Raw genomic sequence first — 23,475 nt, 5'->3', positions numbered from 1 at the left:
AAACAAACAGGACGTACATGGGCCATACAGTCTTGTTGACAAGATTCCCCCCAGGAGAGTATATCTAAACAACCCCAATCCAGCACTGGGTTGTGTTTCACTAACCAGTGAAAACCCAGAATGATGGAAGCAGTAGGAGAGTCAATTATTTGGAAGGTTAACCTTTCCTTGTGCAAAGCACAACCTCAACGGCATAGGGTGTGGCCTTTTGGATCAAAGTCAGGGCAGCGGTTTTAGCAAAGTATTCATCCATAAGATTGTCTGCCGCACCTGGATCGATCAAGGCTTTAGTTGTTATAGTGGTTTTATTGACCAGAAGAGAAACCGTAATAAACGGTCTGGAGATGGACACGGGAGGGGACAAAGTCATAACACCCGAGGCCGAACCCTCTCTAGGCCTTAGGTGCTGGAGTTTCCCTGTAATTTAGGGCAGGCATTACAGTGGTGCCCCCTCTTTCCACAATAAAGGCATAACCCCTCCCTTCTACGATAAGCTCTTTCAGCCTCAGTTAACCCCGTAGCACCCAATTGCATGGGTTCGGGGGATGGTTGTCTAGGAGCGGGTAAAGCAAGTAATGCAGTGCTGGGGAGAGCAGGTTACACCTGAGTATTCATCCGTCTTTGACTACGCCTCTCTCTTATACGGTTGTCTATAAGAATTATATAGTCTATAACATCATCCAGAAGAACAGGCAATTGTATGTAGGCAGCCAAACCCTCCTGAAAGGCTGTTACGAGGGCATCATTATTCCAAACCACTTCAGCTGCTAGAGTGCGGAATTCGATAGTATAATCCGCTACGGACCTGTTACCCTGTCGAACCCTAAGCAGAGCTTTGCCAGCAGAGGCAACCCTACCAGGTTGATCAAACGTGCGTTTGAAAGCCGTCAAAAAATCTGCAAAGGACATAGGAGACAGATTCTCCCACATGGGGTTGGCCCATGCCAAAGCTTTCCCAGACAAGTGGTTTATCAAAAAGGCAATTTTGGATCTGTCAGTGGGATAGGAACGTGGATTCATCACCAAATGGATATCAATTTGGTTGAGGAAACCACGACACAATGCTGGATCACCGCTATAGCGCTGTGGCGGCGTCATATGAACTACGTGAGCAGGAACGGGTACTGGAGTGGGGATGGGTTCAGGCACAGCAGCAGCAGCCTCCTGAACGGCAGGTTGCAAGTGTGCAGTACGAGCCAGTATGGTTTGTAAAGCCTGGGCAAACTGATCCATACGGTGGTCTAAACCATCCATTCTAGCCTCCTGATTAACTAATAGCTGTGGAATGTCAGCAGGTTCCATTATGGCCCTGTTGTAATGTCACGATTCGGGGAACCCAACACGCTAACACACACACACAGACACAGAAAAGGTGCCGTACCGGACCTTAGAGTGGCTGGGCTAAGCACACACAGAATAGTCAGGAGACAAGCCGAATAAGGGGAGCCAGAAAACGAGAGAACGAGAAACAAGCCGAGGTCAAAGGGATGGAGAATACAGGAGAGTCAGAGAAACAAGCCAAATAATCGGTAACCAGCGAGAACTACAAGCAAACAGCAATACAGGTATCAAAGACCACAACAGGGCACTGAGGGGCAGGGAAGGTAAGTGTATAAACCCTGTGGTTAATTCTGATTGGATAACTTCCAATCAGAATTAACAATCACACGTGGGAGATATCTATACCTCCCACTGTGATTGTCATACTGTGACTTTAACGCCGGGTCACGTGGCTGACCCCGGCGTTTGCATAAATGTGCTGTCTCCCAGCATGCAGCGTTATACACGCTGCCGCCGGGGATGAGAAGGAGGATGCGAGCGGCGTGCGAGGCAGTGAGGACGCCGCTCGCCAAACTACACAGGAGGAGGAGTCCGCGGGCGGCAAAGAACCCAGGGTGAGTGCTGCGAGCGGCTTGCAGCCTCCCCTAAGAGCCGCCCGCGGAACCCTGACAAGTGGTTTGGTTTTTCCATGGAAGTCACTTTTTAACATGTGTTTTTGCAGGGCCCATAATACTGGGGCAAGAGGCTGGCAAGCAGCCCTCTCCAAATCCCAGTGACGAAGGAGCTTTCGTCACATTGCCTAAGGGTAAAATGGAGCTTGAATCCCTGTATTAGAACACAATAACACTTCATTGGCATACAGTGTGGCTGTAATCATTTCCCCCCCACTTATTACAAACGCCATCCAGGGGAGCATTCGTACCCCGAAAGGAGACAATTCCCTTGCAGGTTTCAGCACCTGAGCCTTGTGAGCGGAGAGTGGTCGGGGAAGGTGCCCTGGTGGGGACACCTGAGGTTGGTGGAGATACTTTTGGGGAACTGGCTACTTTGGCGGGCTTTTCTGTGCCTGGGAGACAAAGGGACAGTTTCTTATCCCTGCCTTGGCTTCCAGACACAGAGGATCACGGGATGAAGATTCCTGTCCATTGGGGTGAGAGACCCCTTGTATGTGTGGTGGGCTTTCTGTACCTGGGAGACAAAGGGACAACGACCCCCTTTCCCGCGCTTTGGCTCCCAGGTACAGAGGCTCTTGGGATATGACTCCTGTTGACTTGAAATGAAAACCCCTTGCACGGCGACGTGCACAAAAGCCAAGTGTGGCTCAATAAAATGTTGTTGTACCCCTGGAATTGTGTGTCGTACAGTCACTGGGGGCAAAATGAGTCTCATTATACTCCAAGTGGTTTCTGAACGGCTGAAGGAAGGGAATTAGCGGAGGTGATCGGTCGGGTTACCCGTGGTCCGCTTCACATATTAAATATAACCATATTGGTGATAATAGGTTTATCAGTATACTGCTCTATTAAACCTGCACGCACTGTTTCATAACAGCAGCGACATTTAGTAGAAAGCCAAAGTTGTCATAGAAGGATCACTGCTGAAGATGAGGTTAAAAAAAGAAACCCTACAGACTCAGTATGGAAGCCCTGAAGATGGTGGCTACAGAGTTAAGAAGCAAAGTCAAAAACTGAGGGAGGAGACGAGCCCCCCACCATTTTAAAACGTCACCAGCCATCACCTGTATCTGTATAATTAAACATAAACATTTCTCAAGAACTACTTCTTTGGGCGAGGTTTACTTTAACAAAAACATTTTTTTTGCTGAAGGCAACTATCAGAGAGCAATTCTAAAAAAATAACACATGGTTTCAGTCATTCTGCTTCAGTGTCACATGTAACAATAAAATTTACTATTTGGCATAACAATATTAGGGTGTTATAAAAGGGTAAAAATAGTGAGTATTGTTTAATCTAGAGATTAAGTAAACAAGTTTGAGATAATATAGTTCAGATATGTAATGGTATACAAGAGAAATTTAAGCACTGAGACACTTTTAGAGTTAAACTATAATCTCTTCCATGGGGAATAGTTGATTTTGATGGAGTGGGTGGAATAGTAATAGAATGGGAGGAAAACGTGAAATTACCCAGAGATTCCTGGGTATTTAAAGAATATGTTTGAGGAATGAGGAGAGTTATGGGCAGAGCTGAGATTTGTAATTTTGAGTTCCAAAGGACATCAGATTTAACGATTTACACCCTACACAATTATTTGTGGTTGATTATGATAAATTGCAACTCAAGTGTTCGAAAACTGCATGGTTTACTTAACCATTTCACAGCCAGAGTTCCAAACAATATACACCATCTGCACACACATTATCTCCAGATTTCAACTCCCATCAGGTACATTAACGAACTGGGGAACTATAGAACAAAAAGGGAGCCGAGATAACTGATGGCATTTTGTCACCTTTAGACTGTAACTCCCATCAGACTAATCCACTCAGTTGAGAAAATATGCAAGTTACATGCTTAGCAAAACAATGGTTCTTGGACTGCAACTCCCATCAGTTCAGCTAAATAGTTGAGAAAAAGAGGTTTCCGCAAAGCAGATAGATAGATAGATAGATAGATAGTGTATGACCAACAAACTACAATAGGATAGTCGCATGGACTATAATTCCCACTAGGCTCCAGACGAGAATTGTAAACCACAAATACTGGACTGAAAGATGTGATTTCAAACCAGGTCACCGCTATGAACTACAGTACTGCAGGGGTTAAGCAAAATGTAGGAACACAGGTTGCCAAAATCTCTGCTTGTATCAGGAAACTCCCACAAACTATTCCCTTTGAGCTTTGCATAGAAAATCTTTGTGTGTTGCCCCAGCTGCGCTCATAAGGGAACGCACTGCGAATATGGCACTGTGAAACATATTTTATTTGGCTGCAAGAGCTGTCAGCAGAGACAGGAAGTAAAGTTAGAGAAAGGGCAGGATTAATAAAAGGACAAGTTTGAGATTAATCAAAATACGAGGAAAAACTGAGTGGATCAAATATGGACAAGGAAATGATTTGTTTAAGCTATTGTTAATGTGTTAGTGTTTTATGTTTTATTCAAAGCAATAAGAAAAAAAAAAAATGTAAAATTTCAAAAACACCAAATGATGAATTTTGGATAGAGGCATTCTGAATTTTTTTAAAAATGTTTTGAGATTATATCATCAATAATTATTTTTTAGTAGCGGATTTGAAAAATAGTTTTCACTTCTGCTTTTAAAAAGTGGTCATGGTGGCAGGATTCGGTATGTGCAGCATTTCTGCTTGAAACACAGCACACATAGAGATATTTGCACATTTGTGCAGGGGAGGGGGGGTAGTTGCACCTCTGGCACACAGGGCTTCGGCAGCAGCATGTACAGCGTGGTCAGCTTCCACCCTTGAAGATATCGCTGGGAATGAACCTACAAAGGTAAGTTTGACCGTCCTTCCCTCCCTTGGAGAGCTTCCTACACCTTTCTGTCCATTGTGCATTATTTTCTTTAGTAATGCCCTCCTTTGTCTACCCCCTTACTCCCTCCCTCAGAGAACGTGCATGCGCTGTGAGATGGTGAGAAAAGTCCAATAAAATGCTAGTCTATGAGAAGCATCTGATTAGACCTCGCCAGGAAGGCAGTGAGGTCAGGCAGAGTGTTAAAACTAGCGCAGTAGCTTCACCCAGTGTCGGATACCACATTAGTTTATAGTTTCTTTTAAAGCTTTATAATGTTGGGACCCAATCACTAATGGTCATTCTAAACGTCAAGAAATCATCCTTTTTTAAAAAGGGTTGGAGTGACACTTTCGTTTAAAACTAAACTTAAGAAACATAGAATGTGACGGCAGATAAGAACCATTCGGCCCATCTAGTCTGCCCAATTTTCTAAATACTTTCATTAGTCCCTGGCCTTATCTTATAGTTAGGATAGCCTTATGCCTATCCCACGAATGCTTAAACTCCTTCACTGTGTTAGACTTTACCACTTCAGCTAGAAGGCTATTCCATGCATCCACTACCCTCTCAGTAAAGTAATACTTCCTGGTATTATTTTTAAACCTTTGTCCCTCTAATTTAAGACTATGTCCTCTTGTTGTGGTAGTTTTTCTTCTTTTAAATATAGTCTCCTCTGTTACTGTGTTGATTCCCTTTTATGTATTCAAATGTTTCTATCATATCCCCCTGTCTCGTTTTTCCTCCAAGCTATACATGTTAAGTTCCTTTAACATTTCCTGGTAAGTTTTATCCTGCAATCCATGAACCAGTTTACTAGCCCTTCTTTGAACTCTCTCTAAGGTATCAATATCCTTCTGAAAATATGGTCTCCAGTACTGTGTACAGTACTCCAAGTGAGGTCTCACCAGTGTTCTGTACAATGGCTCATTTTTGAATGTGTGTGTATATATATATATATATATATATATATATATATATATATATATATATATATATATTATTTCTTTTTTAATAAATAACATAAAATACAAAAATAAAATAATAGAGGCTGCAACAATTGTAGCCAGCCAATGTTATCAAGTTGGGAGACTGGCTGACTGAGAAGCAGATTGAGTTGCCCCCATTTACCAGTATGTCCTCCCAGCATCTACCTTTTCTGTGGCATTTCCTGTGATTGGCTATGGGGCATGCAGTAACCGTGCTGCATATCCAATTGATGTAAGGGTTATTTCCCTCCCAATATTTCAAATAGACACTTTAATTTTTGGTGTGTGTGTGTGAGTGTGGCCAGGTTGACTAATTACAATTTATTTAACTAAAATTCCATTTTGAACAAGAAGAATGTATCTTATTTACACATATTGATTTCCACATTTATTTTTTTTATTTTTATTTTTTTAAAAGACACATCACTGTGAGTATTATTGCTGTGTACCTCTGTTAGATTCAGACACACCAACAATATGGAGCTCCTAGAAAAGATGGGCATTAGGATAGGAAAAGTGGGACAGAGGGATTTGGGTTAAAAATAGGGACTGTCCCTCCTAAATAGGGACTGGTTGTAAGGTGTGGCTGCATCCAGGGACAACAGGGAACTGTGCGATTGCACCATTAGAAATACTGGTGCTGTGAACAGGCACTAGGACCATGCAGAGAGTGCATCATCAACACACTCTGCATGTTCCCGTCTGCTGGGGGCCAGACAGACAAGCTGTCCTTCTTGACTCCAGGCTGACATGACCCTTCAGCACGTGGACCAGCCCCTTTTCCAGGTGGGCATGCCCATTATGAGCATCACCAGTGATTCAAGCAGTGTCCATCCACCCGTCCACATCTCAATCCTCTTGTATGTTGGGAGGTGTGCGTGTGTGTGCGTGTTTGAGGGTGTGTGTGTGAGTGTATGTAGTAAAGACTTAAAGGGACACTATAGTCACCTGAACAACTTTAGCTTAATGAAGCAGTTTTGGTGTATAGAACATGCCCCTGCAGCCTCACTGCTCAATCCTCTGCCATTTAGGAGTTAAATCCCTTTGTTTATGAACCCTAGTCACACCTCCCTGCATGTGACTTGCACAGCCTTCCATAAACACTTCCTGTAAAGAGAGCCCTATTCAGGCTTTCTTTATTGCAAGTTCTGTTTAATTAAGATTTTCTTATCCCCTGCTATGTTAATAGCTTGCTAGACCCTGCAAGATCCTCCTGTATGTGATTAAAGTTCAATTTAGAGATTGAGATACAATTATTTAAGGTAAATTACATCTGTTTCAAAGTGAAACCAGTTTTTTTATGCAGGCTCTGTCAATTATAGCCAGGGGAGGTGTGGCTAGGGCTGCATAAACAGAAACAAAGTGATTTAACTCCTAAATGACAGTGAATTGAGCAGTGAAATTGCAGGGGAATGATCTATACACTAAAACTGTTTTAATTAGCTAAAGTAATTTAGGTGACTATAGTGTTCCTTTAAAGACGTACTGCAGGCACCATAACCTCACTGTAACACAGTTGTTATGGCAACAGGATGTCCTGGGTGCTGGCCTTCCTTAAAGGGACACTCCAGGCACCCAGACCACTTCCACTTCTGCCCAATGGAGTGGTCTGGGTGCCAACTCCCGCAATCCCTTAAAGTGTAATTATTGCAGTTTTTTATGAACTGCAATAATTACCTTGCAGGGTTAACTCCACCTCTAGTGGCTGTCTAATAGACAGCCACTAGAGGGCACGTCCGTGTCTATAGCACAGATTGCTCGCAGGATCAGTCTCGCCCACCGGCCGACGTAATGAAGAGGAGGAGCGGCGGCGACCCGAAACCACCGCCGAGGGACATTGGCGGGGGTCTCAGGTAAGTAACTGAAGGGGTTTTTACCCCTTCATCAACCGGGGATGGGAGGTGGGAGGGAGAGGGGACCTGCAGTGCCAGGAAAACAGATTGTTTTCCTGGCACTGGAGAGTCCCTTTAAGGGTTAAACTGTTAACATTTTTGCTATCACCCCAAATGTTTGCACGTACAAATGTTTGCGCGTACATATATTTATGTTCTTTTTTAAATTTCATTTTTTTTTTTATTTGAGCAGCTGTGTTGGTTCAGACTTTACTGTTATCTGCTCAAATGCTGCTCAGCCTAACTTGCCTGCTGCTGCTATTGCTCTGTGTGAAACTGCAGAAACAGGCAAGTTAGGTTGAGTAGCAGTTGGTCAGATAAAAGTAGACTCTCAACCAACGTAGATTCTCACACAGATAAACAGTGAAAATTCTCCAAAAACCTCCCATAGATTAAAAAATATATAATTGAAGGGATTCTATTAGGAACAGAAATCTATATTCTTAACACTGTAGTTCCCTCATCCTCTGCTGAGCCGAAACGTTGCACTTTCTTTGGGGTGGTTCACCTATCAATAAATATACCATTATTACTATTGGAGTGTTGCCTGCGTTTATTCCTTTTGAATACATACACAGACCGTCATACAGAGACATACAGACTGTATGTCTCTGTAAGACGGTCTGTGTATGTATGTCGGTGTATGTACACAGGATGGCTAAAAGATAGATCCCCATCTGTCGTGCAACTTCAACAATGCTTTGAAACCTGGGGCTCTACTGATTCCCCATGCTTGCAGGATTGTATTTAGCACGGAGCAGTATTTGTGTGTTTGACTGTAAGCATGTGTTTGTATAGAGTATGTTTGTGTGAATGTAGGTGTGAGTTTGTATGTAGTGTTTGCGTTTGAATGCAAGCATGCATTTACATGTTGTGTTGGTTTTTGAATGCAGGTGTGTGTTTATATATAATTTTGGTGTCTGATATAGAGGTGTGTTTGTATGTAGTGTTGACATTTGAATGCAGGGGTGTGTTTGTATGTAGTGTTGAAGTTTGCATGCAGGTGTTTATTTGTGTGTAGTGTTGGTGTTTGAATGTTGAGATGTATGCACATATACACATACACTGCTAAACACGCACACACTGTGATACACATACACAAAGATACACCCTGACACACATGCAGATACACATATACACAAACTGATACACATTCAGATAGACAGACACACATATACAGATACACACAAACACGGACAGACATACAGGTAAACGCATACACGATGATAGACATACAGATACACACACAGACACACTGACAGACATACACAGACACACTGACAGACATATATATACACACAAAGACACATACACACACAGACACACTGACAGACATACACACACAGACACTGACAGACAGAAACACACACAGACACACTGACAGACATACAGGCACACAGACACACACACCCACTGACAGACATATAGATACACACAGACAGACATACACACACACAGATACACACACATACTGATCAAAATATACACTTTTCTAGCCATACACAGGAGGGTGGCTTACCTGGGATCCAGAGTGCTGCCTGAGATAGTTGGGAGTTGGAGCTAGTCCTGCCCAGCCCCCCTCCTCTCTGCCTTCTTCTGCTCTAGTCTTCTTGGGAGGAAGTACTCCCATGCTGATGAGAAGGAGGACGGCGGTAGCTCCGCTCCTGCTGGGCGCCAGCCGCGCTGTGTGCTACAGAGGGAGCAGGGATATGACGTTCATATCCCCACCCCCTCCACACAGTCCGCGGCACTGCAGGTTGGCGCTCTGCCACGCTACAAGAAGTGACCGGCAAGAGAGGGGCGCTGTGCGCTTCCCTCCTGCCGGCCACCCGGACATTTGCGCCCCCGGGCCGGTGCGCCCTAAGGCAGCTGCCAGTGCCACCTTATGGACGCGCCGGCCCTGATTGTGCCCTCCCCATAGGAAAGCATTTAATGAATAATTTTCTATGGGGATTTTACATGTAGAATGTGAGGACATCCAGAGTAATTTAGGTGACCCAGAGTCCGGTTAAGTCCTGGAAGTGCCCCCAGCGGCTGTGTGGTAGACATCCACTAGAGACTGTCTTAGTACTGCAATGTAAACATTGTAGTTTCTCACTTCATTGAGCAGAGATGGTCTGGGTGCCTATAGTGTCCCTCTAAGTTTCATTGAATGTAATAAACTTTTAACAATTGTACAGAACTGTGGAATATGTTGGCGCTTTATAAATGCCAGTAATAAATAAATACAAATTAAATAAAACGAGAAGGGAAAATTTACTAATAGTCCTTTAACTCAACAGTACAGCATATTAGAGGTCTCCATTGCCTTCTATAAGAGGGTTATTCAGGTCTAAAGTATGAGCCAGATAATATCATGATGCAAAATCCTCTTATTAGGCTATTCACTAAGTGCAAATGAGCTCACAATTTGGCTTTTCACTAAATGCAAATGGATCAACCATTCAGCTATTGCGCATTTAGGAAAACATTTAAGACTTCTTTTTACCTTTTGTTGTTTGCAGTTTATATTGCATTCCTGACACCAACTTTGTATCCCCCCAATGAAAGAAGGTATTAAGTTTTAATTAAATATTATTGTTATTATAAAGTGGCTCTTACAAGGATCGCAGCTTATGTAAAATCTAGTTGAATATTATAGTCATTCATTATCCCATAAATATCATATAGAAATTGTTCTTTTATGTGTTGATATATTCACAGAGAAATTTGGGGATTAATGGATTATTGAGTCGCCATGCGCAGAGTTACTAATGATCTGAGGCCACAGAGAGCTAGGCCATTCTTAATGGTGATCTAGACAGCTCTAGTGTATGTTGAGAAAATGTATGTGTAGGACATAGGATATCATTCACATGCATAAAATATTGGAACCACCTGTATATTTGAGTAAAATGTTTTAGCATGATGAATTGTGTGTGAAACCACTACACTACGACACTGGTGCAAGTGTACAGGGGCATAACCTAAACCCAGCCTCGAACAACCCAAAGTCACGTTGTCCCTGAACAGATCTATATCACTCACTTAAAGGGACACTGTAGAGTTAGAAATGCACACCTGTATTCTGAACACTGTAGTGTCTCCGTCCCTAGTTTTCTGGTTTGACCTCTTACCGGTGGATGATGAAAGGGCTAAAAAAAATGTTTTTAACTTACCTCTTTCCAGCACTATGCTTTAGTTGGAACATGACAAGTGGATTGACATGCTACGCACTTCTATACCCACTTCTCAATCACTTCATCCATATTTGGCCATCAAACATAACTTCTGACTAAAGCTTTCATGCGGACTATTCCAGGGTGCCCCTCATGGAAAGCATATAATACCGCTCACTGTGCAGCACTGCCCCAGGAAGCACCTCTAGCAGCCATCTGAGGCATGGCCAGTAGAGGTATCCTTAGGCTGCAGTGTAAACACTGCATTGTCTCTGAAAATACAGTATTTACTGCAAAAATCCTGAAGGGAATATTTATACTCAGTAGAACAAATACAACGAGGTGTAGTTGTTCTGGTGACTATAGTGTTCCTTTAAATGCCCTTTTCTCATTTTTATTTTTTCGGTTTACCTTCCCACTAAGCTACTGCCCACCACCTTTTCTTGTTTTGTTTTGTTCTTCCTAAATAATGTGTAGCCATTTAAGTTAACTCCCCAGTCTTGTGTCTCACCCCACCATGTTTGTTATCCTTATTATGTCATATTATAACAATCTCCAAATATAAACAATTATCCTCAAACGCTGGAGTAATATATGCATACTGGACCTAAATCCACAGGCAGCTCATAGCTGGTTGTCTGCAATGACCTCAATCCTATGCTGTATGGAATGTGGTGGTCAAACCACACAAATTAATGCACAAAATAGATGGATAACAGCAACCGGATCTCAAAATAATAAAGTTCATCTTTATTCTCCCACGTACGGATATTAAAATTCATTCAGCAACACACGCCATGAAAAGCAACGCAGTGACAGACAGCAGTAGTTTATATGTTTTAAACCCTTGTACTTTAACCAGTACTTTAACCATTTAACAAGAGTTTCAACCAAGGGTTAAAGTTCAAGGGTACGAAACGCTTAAATTGCTGTTGTCTGTCACTTTGTCACTTTGCCATATGCCATGAGTTGCTGAATGAAGAAAATTAACTTTTTATTTTGCAATCCGGTTGCTGTTATCCACCTATATTATGTCATATTGCTTAGTGTATGCTATTGCCTCTATTTCCCTCATTTTGTTATTTAGGCTCCCTGCATTAGTAATCATACATTTAATATTATTATGAGTCTTTTGTACTTTATGTGAATTTCTATTACTATTACATACTTCCTCTGTTTTGAACTTGTCCCTTCGCCATGTCTATCCCCCTTGTGCTGAGTTAAAGCCAATTTTCTTCCTGTCCTATATCCATTGTGTAGATTTATTTGTTCCTCCCCCCACCACTCATCCAACCTTCTAGCCATCCTGTCCCCCAGCACAGCCGATCCTCTCTCGTTTAGGTGCATTTCATCACGCAAAATCAGCCTAGTGCTCTAAAAAGCCCAAATCCTCCTTCCTGCACCATGACTTTAGTCAATCATTAACCTTCCTAATTTCCCATTGCCTTTCTACTGTAGCGCACAGCACAGGTAATATTTCTGAAAATACTATCTTGGTGATCCTTTTCTTCAGTTTACTTCCTAATTCTCTGAACTCATCCTTTAGAACTCTCCATTTTCCTCTGACTTTGTCATTGGTACCAGTATGGACTGTGTGTTACAGCTGGGTCATACCCACCCCTCTTAATAATTCATTATCTCTGTCAGCAACATGACATACCCAAGCACCTGGTAGATGGAAAAATGTCCAGTTGATATGAGCAGAATACCCTGTCTACACTCTTAGTAATAGAGTCCCCTACCTCCACAACCTAGACTTTCTTACATTCTCAACCCTACCCGTACTAAAGGTGCTGTCCCCCAGCTGTTGGAAGGAACAGCTTCCTCCAGTACAGCTACTTTTGAGTTGATGTTCCCAACATCTTGAGTAATATGCAATAGCAGCACCATTTCTTAAAATGTGACTTAAGACAGCACCAATTCTTTACGGAAAAGCATCACAATTAATGGTGAGTGGTTTCTCCAAATCACAGTGTACATCAGGGTTTAGTAAAAAGATCCCAGTATGCAGTAATCAGCTAAGAGACATCCAACGCAAGGTAAAAAGGTACGGTCAGACTAGCAAATAGTCAGGTGTGGCAGCACAGATTCACAAATGGAGGTCAAGCCAAAGGTCAAATACCAGGTAGTTAGAATAGCACAGGAATACAACTGATAGAACCTAGGAGCAATGTAATACTGAGCACTGACAGCTTGTGTGAGCAGGTTTAAATAGGAAGAAAAAACAAAGAATTTGAGAACTTAAATAGGAAGAAGTATGGACCTCCCCACTGCGTCACACCTACATCACTGGCACAACCTCTTTAAAGCACACTAGGTTATGAGCATGCCCAATGGATTCAGCATGTGGGGATCAAAAACCCTCGGCTGGGCTGAATTACGAGACATGATTTCCTGTTCGGCTCCACTCCGCCTTATCGAGGTGCCAGCTGCTAGTGCAACAAAGTCAGCAAGGAGATCCACAAACAGCAACCAAAAGGAATACTTCAAAGGCGATTTATTCACTTGTAAAAAGGTATATAAATAAAGTTCATAAAAACAAAATTAGAAAGAGATGCTGGTATCCCAACTCCCATATAGAAGGGATAACCTCTCTGGTACCTATGCACAGGTGGTGAGGAACAAGGAAGATAATAGAAAAGGGAATCCTTTGGAGATCAGGGAAAATTAAAATTTTCAAGAGCCCCAAAAGAAAAAACTATCACCAACTACTTCCAGTCACGAGAGAAACGGTGGGATCATCCCAATCGCTTCTCCCATTTGTACAGGGAATCTCCACCAAAAAGAAAAATAGCAGAGGATCAGGAGAGAAACCTAGGGAGAGATTAGAAATATTAGAGGATGAATTAAAAAGAGGGATTGTCAATCTGTCTGGAATTAATTTGACAGAACAGGAAATGCAGCTCTTAGAGAAGGAAATGAAATTCGCCCCTAATCAAGAGGCGGATGATTTTCAATTATATATTGACCTTAAAAAGTTTATTAGATCAATGACAGTCACAAGACATTTTTTAAAATACCCTAATCCGATTGAGAACAAAGATGACAATGAGCTCAAGGATATACAGAGAAAATTTAAGCCTAAGTCCAAATTTTTCCCTGTACATAGCAAAGGGTCACATTTGGAGACTTTTGAAAGCCTGGTTGAAAAAGATTTTGAAAAATGGGTAGGTAAGAGAAAAAGAAGAGGAGGAAACCAAGTACAAAATTTAACTAAGGGGGAGCAAGCAGCACTAAAGGATTTGACCTCAAGGGAGGATATTGTCATAAAGGAAGTGGACAAAGGGGGAGCAATAGTCATTATGTCAGAGCAATATTACCGCCAAGAAGCTTTTAACATTCTAGCTGATGGCAAAACTTATAAAAAAAATTAAAAATGATCCCTCTCAGACGTTTAATATAGAACTAAAAACTCTTTTAGAAGAGGCTAGAAATGAAAACATCATTACAAAAAGAAATTTTGATTATCTTTGGAATCCTCACCCGGTTATTCCCATTTTTTATTTAATTCCAAAGATCCATAAAAATATAACAAGCCCCCCAGGGCGCCCAATAATTAGTGGTATTGAATCAATCACGGCCAATTTGTCTGCTTTCTTAGATTCCTATTTACAAAAAATATGCCCAAATGGCATGGTCATACACAAAGGACACAAAATCTTTTTTACAGGAAATCGAAAGTTTGGAATGGCAGGAAGATTACAGCTGGGCCACACTAGATGTAACCTCATTGTATACGGTCATTAGCCACAACCTTGGTTTAGAGGCAGTGGCCTTTTACTTGTATCAGGATGAAAACATCTCTCTTGGCCTTAGATCTTTTATTTTGTGGGGTATCCAATTTATATTGGAACATAACTTTTTCCTCTTTGACCAATCTTTTTATCTACAGTTGGTGGGAACCGCCATGGGTACCAGGTTCGCCCCCAGTTATGCCAACATATACATGCGCAGGTGGGAGGACCTCTGCGTACATCTGGGGCATGACTGGGTGGTGAACCTGGTCCTATGGCGGCGGTATATCGATGACGTGATCATCATTTGGAAGGGGTCGGATTCTGAATTTATGACTTTTGTCGACCACCTCAACCAGAATGAATATAATTTTAAACTTTCCCCAGTATGGAACCGCAGAGAAATAAATTTCTTAGATCTCACCTTATTTTGCGAGGGAAATGAGATAAAATCTAAATGCTTCTTCAAACCAACTGATGGGAATAGCTACGTTCATAAACGTAGTTGTCACCACCAGCCTTGGTTGAAGGGCATTACTAAGGGGCAACTTAATCGAGTAAGAAGAAACTGTTCACATACTAAGGACTTCCAGATACAGGCCCAACATATAGCTGACAAGTTGGTCAAAAAAGGTTATAACCAAAAACAGATCAATAGAGAAATTCATATGATGTCCAAAAGAAATAGAAATTAGCTTTTAGTTGACGGCCCTAGCAGTAAGAAAAAAGGAGAAGATTTCAAACAGGCTTTCTTCACACAATACAATGTGGACCATCCACAAAAAAAATGAGTCTATATAAATATTGGCCAATATTGTTGGAGGATCCCATTCTGGGGGAACATCTATCTAAAAGGCCAAAGATCATTTATAGGAAAAAACAAAACCTCAAGAATTTATTAGCACCAAGCTACGCTCTAAGAAATGGATTTAAAAAGAATAAAAAAGGGTTAAAAGGTTTTAGGGGTTGCAAAAGTTGCAAAGCCTGTTCACAAGTGAATACGGACAAAGTCACATCATACAGCAGTTTTGTGACAGGGAAACAGTTTTCTATTAAAGAGATTGGCTGCCGCTCGACCTGTGTGGTATACCTCCTTCAGTGTCCGTGCGGTAGCCAATATATTGGCCGTACAAAAAGATGTTTGAAAGTAAGATTTTTAGAACATATAAATAATATAAAGAAAAAATTGGACGCCCACTCAGTTCCCCTCCATTGTAATAGTTGCCCATCTTTTTGTTTGAATTGTTTGGGATTGCGTTGTATAGGGATAGAACAAATCCAACCCCATTGGAGAGGGGGTAATAAAGAGAAAAGATTGTCACAAAGAGAATCATACTGGATTCACAGATTACGCACTCTCACCCCTAGGGGTTTGAATGTGGATATGGATATTGTTTGTTTTTTGAATAATTGAGTGAGAAGATGTTAATGTCCCAAAATAAATACACAATATAATATAATTTAAACATTTAATAAAAACACAGTAACACTGGTTCAGTAGCTAAAGTGTATAATTTTTATGTCACTTTATTCAGGATTGAACAAAAATTGAGCGTTCAATCAGTTATGCCACTTTACACAATATGGATATGTAATTGAATATATAAATAAATATTCATGTCACTTTACACAAAATGCAGTTGCAATTGATATATGGTCATTTATGTCACTTTAATGGTTTGTTATGTTAAAATATTGCCGTTAATATATGAATTTATTAACAATCAATTATCATTTCTTGTAAAGTTATAATAGATATTATGAATGATAAACTTAGATAGGAAGTTGTATGTCATTCATCTTTACAATGTCTCAAATTGGTTATTATTATTTTTATAGAGGACATATTATTTCTATTATAACATTCTATATGATTATAAGATGGTTCCTAACAGTTTTCTATTTTCAGTTGCTTATACACAAACATCAGGTATAAGAAAAGTGCTCCTTTAGGCTGCTATTATGCTGTGGAACGCACAGCCATGTTTTTCTTCCCGAGCGTGGAACGCATGACGATGATGTGATGAATAACCAAACACGTGACGCATGCGTAACGTATGACGAATGCGGAAGCGGCTAACAATTTGAATGGACCGGGCATTTTCTCATTGCGGCAAAGCGGTCACACCTGAGGGGGCATACTCCGACGAATTGGAACTGTAAGATTAGAAGACACCCACTATTCCACCAATGACTTGAAGGGACTAGCCCTATATAAGATCTTTTGAATGTTAGCGTTTTAGGATGCTGTTTGATTTTATGTACCTGTTAAATGTTATTTACTGAAAGAGGTCCCTGAGGAAGTCCTTTTGCACAAGGACGAAACGCGTAGGACCAGCATCTCTTTCTAATTTTGTTTTTATGAATTTTATTTATATACCTTTTTACAAGTGAATAAATCGCCTTTGAAGTATTCCTTTTGGTTGCTGTTTGTGGATCTCCTTGCTGACCTGGATACCCTATTGGCTATCACTTGAGGAGGGATATTTAAAGGAACATACCCCCCATTTCCATCAAGGGGAGGCACCCATAATACGCTTAATTTTTCTGGAATATGTGAGTGCATTCTAATCATTGGAAGCTTTATTATAGTTTTTTAGCAATATTTGCACTATGTTTTGTCCTCTATTATAGGTACACTAGCAGAATCCCAAAATACCCTATCAATTATACAGTCTTGTTATATGGTTATCAGCTGGGAGATAACCTTGGGAAGCCGTGTACCAATCAGTTAAGATTTTCTTGTGTTTTATCACTTTTTCACGGGTGTCCGTGTGTTTGTTATTTGCTAGTGCAACAAAACCTGGTACATTGCAGGGAGCAGAGAGGTGCTCAGCATGGGATTACGAGGTAAGTGCCTGGCTTGTTGATAGGCTTGTGCCATATTCAGTTTAGCAAAAAGCATTTATTTTGCCAATGTAGTAAGAATTTAATTTAGATCTGCAATTTAGTAAAGATGCTCCTGTAATGCTATATTGTGTGTGCATTATAGTCAGCACAAATCCCAACATCTCTGTTTGGCTTCATCACTGGAACTATTTGTGTATACCATTTGAGGTGCGTTACAGGTTTCAGGAATACCTTGTTCCACAAGATGTTTAATCTCAGTATCTATTTTTGATCGGAGAGCAAGTGCCTCACTGCAAGTATTCATAAGAATTGGAGCTACATTAAGATCTAATACCAAAAAAAACAGGAGGACCTTTATACATGCCAAGACCTTCTTCAAAATCCTTTTATCTTGCCAAGACCTTCTACAACAACCTCCCTAAAGTCCTTAATCACCACCTGTAGAGTATCTGTGGATACATAATACATTTCAGTTAATTAAATTCCTAGGGGTTCAGACCGCTCTCTACCTAGTAAACTTACTCTTTGTCCCTTAGTTATTATTAAATGTAAATTTCCACTGAATGTACCATAATTTACTAGGACGAAACAAGCACCCTCAACTTTCACTACCTGTTTGTTGTAGTTTACCAGTTGAACATCACAAGGTACTTTTGAAGGACTGTTATAAGGCCATAATTTTGTAAAAGTCTCTTTAAATCAAAGAATATACACAGCCCGAATCTGCTTCCATTTTGCAAGGAAAATCTTGTAATACAACCTCAGTGTAGGCCTTCCACCCCGGTGATGACATTCCCACTTTATTCACATAGCCATTTGAGTACACTCCTGTAGATATTTCACCATCAAACACGGCATGTGGAATATTAACAGCAGTGGCGTACTAAGGGGGGGGCGGGGGGGGGGGGGGGCGGTCCGCCCCGGGTGCCATCCAGTAGGGGGGTGCCACACTCTGTACCTCCTGCTGGTCGTCTTCTCCCTCGTGGCTCAGGCGCTCAGTGAGTGAGTTAGAGCACAGGGAGGGGATTCCCAGCCTGTGTTCTGAGTCATCACTGAGCACCAGGGAGGTTGTTATGGAGTGTGCCAGCAGGGGGCGCAGAGTGTATTCTGCCAGGTTTCTCCCCTGCTGCCACTCTGCCCGCACCTCCTGCACTGCCTGGGCTGGGATGGAGAGAGACAGCCCCTGAATCATGGTAAGACAATATTATTATTGTAAATTCACCCTCACCCCCTCCCTCAGTCACCCTCTCACCCCCTCCCTCAGTCACCCTGTCACCCCCCCACTCAGTCACCCTGTCACCCCCCTCAGTCACCCTGTCACCCCCTCACCCTGTCACCCCCTCTCTCAATCACCCTGTCACCCCCTCCCTCAGTCTCCCTCTCACCCCCTCCCTCAGTCACCCTGTCACCCCCCCTCAGTCACCCTGTCACCAGTCACCCCCCCTCAGTCACCCTGTCACCCCCTCCCTCAGTCACTCTGTCACCCCCCTCAGTCACCCTGTCCCCCCCTCACCCCTGTCACCCCCCTCAGTCACCCTGTTACCAGTCACCCCCCAGTCACCCTGTCACCCCCTCAGTCACCCTGTCACCAGTCACCCCCCCTCAGTCACCCTGTCACCCCCCCTCAGTCACCCTGTCACCCCCTCCCTCAGTCACCAGTCAACCCTTCCCTCAGTCACTCTGTCACCCCCCCTCAGTCACCCTGTCACCCCCTCACCCTGTCACCCCCTCACCCTGTCACCCTGTCACCCCCTCCCTCAGTCACCCTCTCAACCCCTCCCTCAGTCACCCTCTCACCCCTTCCCTCAGTCACCCTGTCACCCCCTCCCTCAGTCACCCTGTCACCAGTCACCCCCCTCAGTCACCCTGTCACCCCCCCTCACCCTGTCACCCCCCTCAGTCACCCTGTCACCAGTCACCCCCCAGTCACCCTGTCACCCCCCTCAGTCACCCTGTCACCAGTCACCCCCCCAGTCACCCTGTCACCCCCCCTCAGTCACCCTGTCAACCCCCCTCAGTCACCCTGTCACCCCCCCTCAGTCACTCTGTCACCAGTCACCCTGTCACCCCCTCCCTCAGTCACCCTGTCATCCCCCCTCAGCCACTCAGTCACCCCCTCAGTCACCCTGTCACCCCCCTCAGTCACTCTGTCACCAGTCACCCCCTCCCCAGTCACCCTGTCACCAGTCACCCCCTCCCTCAGTCACCCTGTCACCCCGTCACTCTGTCACCAGTCACCCCCCCAGTCACCCCCCTGTCACCAGTCACCCCCTCCCTCAGTCAACCCCCCTCAGTCACTCTGTCACCAGTCACCCCCTCCCTCAGTCACCAGTCAACCCCTCCCTCAGTCACCCTGTCACCCCCTTCCTCAGTCACCAGTCAACTCCTCCCTCAGTCACCCTGTCACCCCCTCCCTCAGTCACCAGTCAACCCCTCCCTCAGTCACCCTGTCACCCCCTTCCTCAGTCACTCTGTCACCAGTCACCCCCTCCCTCAGTCACCCTGTCACCCCCTCCCTCAGTCACTCTGTCACTAACCACCCCCTCACTCTGCGACCTGTCATCCCCTTACTCTGCCACCTGTCATCCCCTCACTCCGCCACCTCCTCACTCTGCCACCTGTCACTCCCTCCTTCCCTCACTCTGCCACCTGTCACTCCCTCTTTCCCTCACTCTGCTACCTGTCACTCCCTCCCACGCTCTGTCAGCCCCTCCCTCCTACGCTCTGCCACCTGTCCCCTCCTCACTCTGCCAACCCTATCCCACAGCACACTATGTGCCTTACAATGCCCTACACACTACATCCCACCCCCACACTATGTGTCTTACCCATACTACATCCCTATCACCCCTACACCAGGTCTGTCTCCTAAATTACTATCAATAAAGATTTGTATCAGGACAAGTAGATTGTCACGGTAGACAAGTAGATTGGGCAAACACTTTAGTCCCTGGACAAGTAGTTTTTTTTTTTTAAATTTCAACACCTCTGCCCTCTCTGCCATATACACCCCCGCCATATGCACCCCTGCCTTGTCATAATATCCTCCCTGCTATAAACCCACTACCTGGTCATAATTCCCACCCTGGCATATACCCCTTTAACATGTCATATAATACCCACACTGCCATAATCCCCTCCCTGCTATATACCTCCACCGTATCATAATACACACCCTGCCATACACCCTGGCCCTGCCTTGACATAATATCCTCTCTTCCATATAACACCCAATCCCATTGTTCCCACCCGTGACATAAAACACCATATACTCACCACCTCACCTGCAGTCACCTCCTTCAATCCACTGTGTGCAATGGCACACACTGTCATAGTATCCACCACACTGTCCCACCCTGCCATATACCTTTCTCCTGATAGTAATACTCACCCACTTACATATACATCCACGTTGTCACATTCCCCCAGACAGATAGGACAGATATATACTGGAAGGCAGTGAGATTAAACATTTTTATGGACCATATAGGAGTTTGTGTACGCCCTGCAGTAAGCCGGCAGCCGGGGTATGACGTCATCCTGGCATCGCCATCACTACTGGTCGTGCAAGTGAGCTGTGAAGGAAGAGCACAGAGATCCCAGCCCAGCAGCAACCGCTTGTCACTCCCAGAGTAAGGTAGGGAGGTTGGTTGGACCGCTTAATAACTAAATGCGTTTGTATATCTGTGGTTGTGTATATGTTTAGTAGATAGCTCCCTAATTTGGTGTCCTTAAATATGTCAATCCCACATAAGGATAACAAATAAGTGAGTTATCTACTAAACAACCTAAAGATTAAAATTAAGAAAAAGGCTTTTTAAATTTTGATCTTTTAGCTATTTAGTAGAGAATTCCCTAAATCGGTGCCCTTATGTGAGATTCCATATGTAAAGATACCAAATTAGGGTGTTGTTTAGCAGATAGCTCCCTTATTTGGTGTCCTTAAATATGGCAATCCCACATCTCAGCATCTTGCCAACACTACACACAAACACATCCTTGCATTCCAGTGCAAACACTACATACAAACACACCTCTGTATTAAAACATCACCATTATATATAACCACACCACTGCATCTCGCCAACACTACACACAAAACCATGCCTGCATTAAAATGCCAACACTACATACAAACACACCCATTCATTCACTCACACTTACTCCATACAAAAGCATGCTTACATTGAAGCATGCAAGCACTGCTCAATGCTACATACATTAAAAAAATTGTGGGTGTTTTGTACATTTTAAAGTGCAGGGGGGAGGAGGGGGGGGGTGCCAAAACTAGGACCGCCCCGGGTGCCATATGCTCTAGGTACGCCCCTGATTAACAGTGTGCGTAGCATGGGGTGTTGTACTCACATTCTTCTGTTGGTTTTGTGTTTCAATGGCTTTTCTTTGGTAAACCATCTGTATATGACCTGTATGTTGGCATTTATGGCAATCTGTATATTTGAAACAACATGAGTTACGCCTATGTTTCCCACCACAACTATACCAAGATTCTTGAAATAAAATTGTCACACCTGTGTTGGGTGAAGGTTTCTTTAATTTAAAATCCATTGTCTTTACTCACTGTATTTCAGGTCGTTATGATTGCTGAAGTAAGATTGTATGCCTTTTCAATGTAAATATGCAGCCTCATATGCAAGTACTTCTTCTTACGCAATACTAAAAGTTAGGTTCTATTTTGCAAGGAGTCTATGTTGTAATGCCTCATCATGTCCCGTATGAAGGATTCTAAACTGGCTCCAAAATTGCAATTTTCACACAACCTGCACAGTTCTGCAATGTATACTGCTTTCACCTGGTTGTTGATTACGTCTGTTTAAATGGAAACGCCTCACTATGCCAAAGAGGGTAGGGGCAAAATAATGTTTTAACAATGTCAGTATTTCCTCAAATGAGTGGTCACTTGGTTTAGCAGGGAATATCGCTAAACGTGGACAATATTAAAAGTCTTAGATCCAATAACACTCAGTAACACATCGCTCTTCTGAACAGAGTCATTTACGTTATTAGCTTCCAGGAAAAACATTATGCTGTAAGCATAGGAGGCCCATGAGAATACATTAGCCATGTCAAACTCCTCCATGTATCTCAAAGAAGTCATGATTGACAAAGCATTCATGAAAACAACCAAATAACCCACCCAAACCCTCTCCCCACCTTGAAATAAAAGCATCACACAGATATAAGGTGAAATGGCTTGGTCACAGCTTTATTTAAAGGGACACTATAGTCACATGAACAACTTCAGCTTAATGTGGTTGTTCAGGTGAGAACTATAGCTCCCTGCAGCCTTTCTCATGTAAATACTGTATTTTCTGATAAAAATACAGTGTTTACATTGAAAGCTAGGAACACCTCCAGTTGCAGTCACTAAGAGTGAACCAGAGGGACTTTGGAGTTGATGGAGGCATAATATGATATCATTGATTCAATTAATCTCTATGAGGATATGCTGATTGGCCAGGGCTGTGTTTGAATCATGCTGGCTCTGCCCCTGATCTGCCTCTTTGTCAGTCCCAGCCAATCCTATGGGGAAGCACTGTGATTGGATCAGGCTACCACATGTCAGCAGACTGCTTGTTTTTCTGAGTCTAACAGCATGCATATTTACAGCTTCAGGCTTGAATACAGTAAGATTTTTACTATATTTATAGAGGCATGAGGGGCCCAGGAGGGCTAGATGGTGGTGTTAACACTATAGGGTCAGGAATACATGTTTGTGTTCCTGACCCTATAGTGATCCTTTAAACATTTGAAATGGACCGCCATTAACTTAAACTGATGGCTAAAAGGGCACCGACTTCGAGGCAGGTATTATTACCATTTGAACAACCACCTCTTCCAATGTTTGGACTTGCGCTACCTAGTTAATCCAGGTGCTGGCCAGGGTACCTTCTGCCGCTGTGACAATAACTATGCCTATAATGCCCCTTTAAGAATAAAAATAATTCACAGCCATAATATAACAACTCAAGTCCCACTTAGCAAGACCTCAACAGGAATCTTTAAAATGCACACTGAGAGAGAAATGAGTACAGCATTGTTATTTTAATAAAAGCAAAA

This window comes from Pelobates fuscus, chromosome 7 (genome assembly GCF_036172605.1).
Source record: "Pelobates fuscus isolate aPelFus1 chromosome 7, aPelFus1.pri, whole genome shotgun sequence".
Lineage (NCBI taxonomy): Eukaryota > Metazoa > Chordata > Amphibia > Anura > Pelobatidae > Pelobates > Pelobates fuscus.
This window is presented reverse-complemented; position numbering follows the sequence as displayed.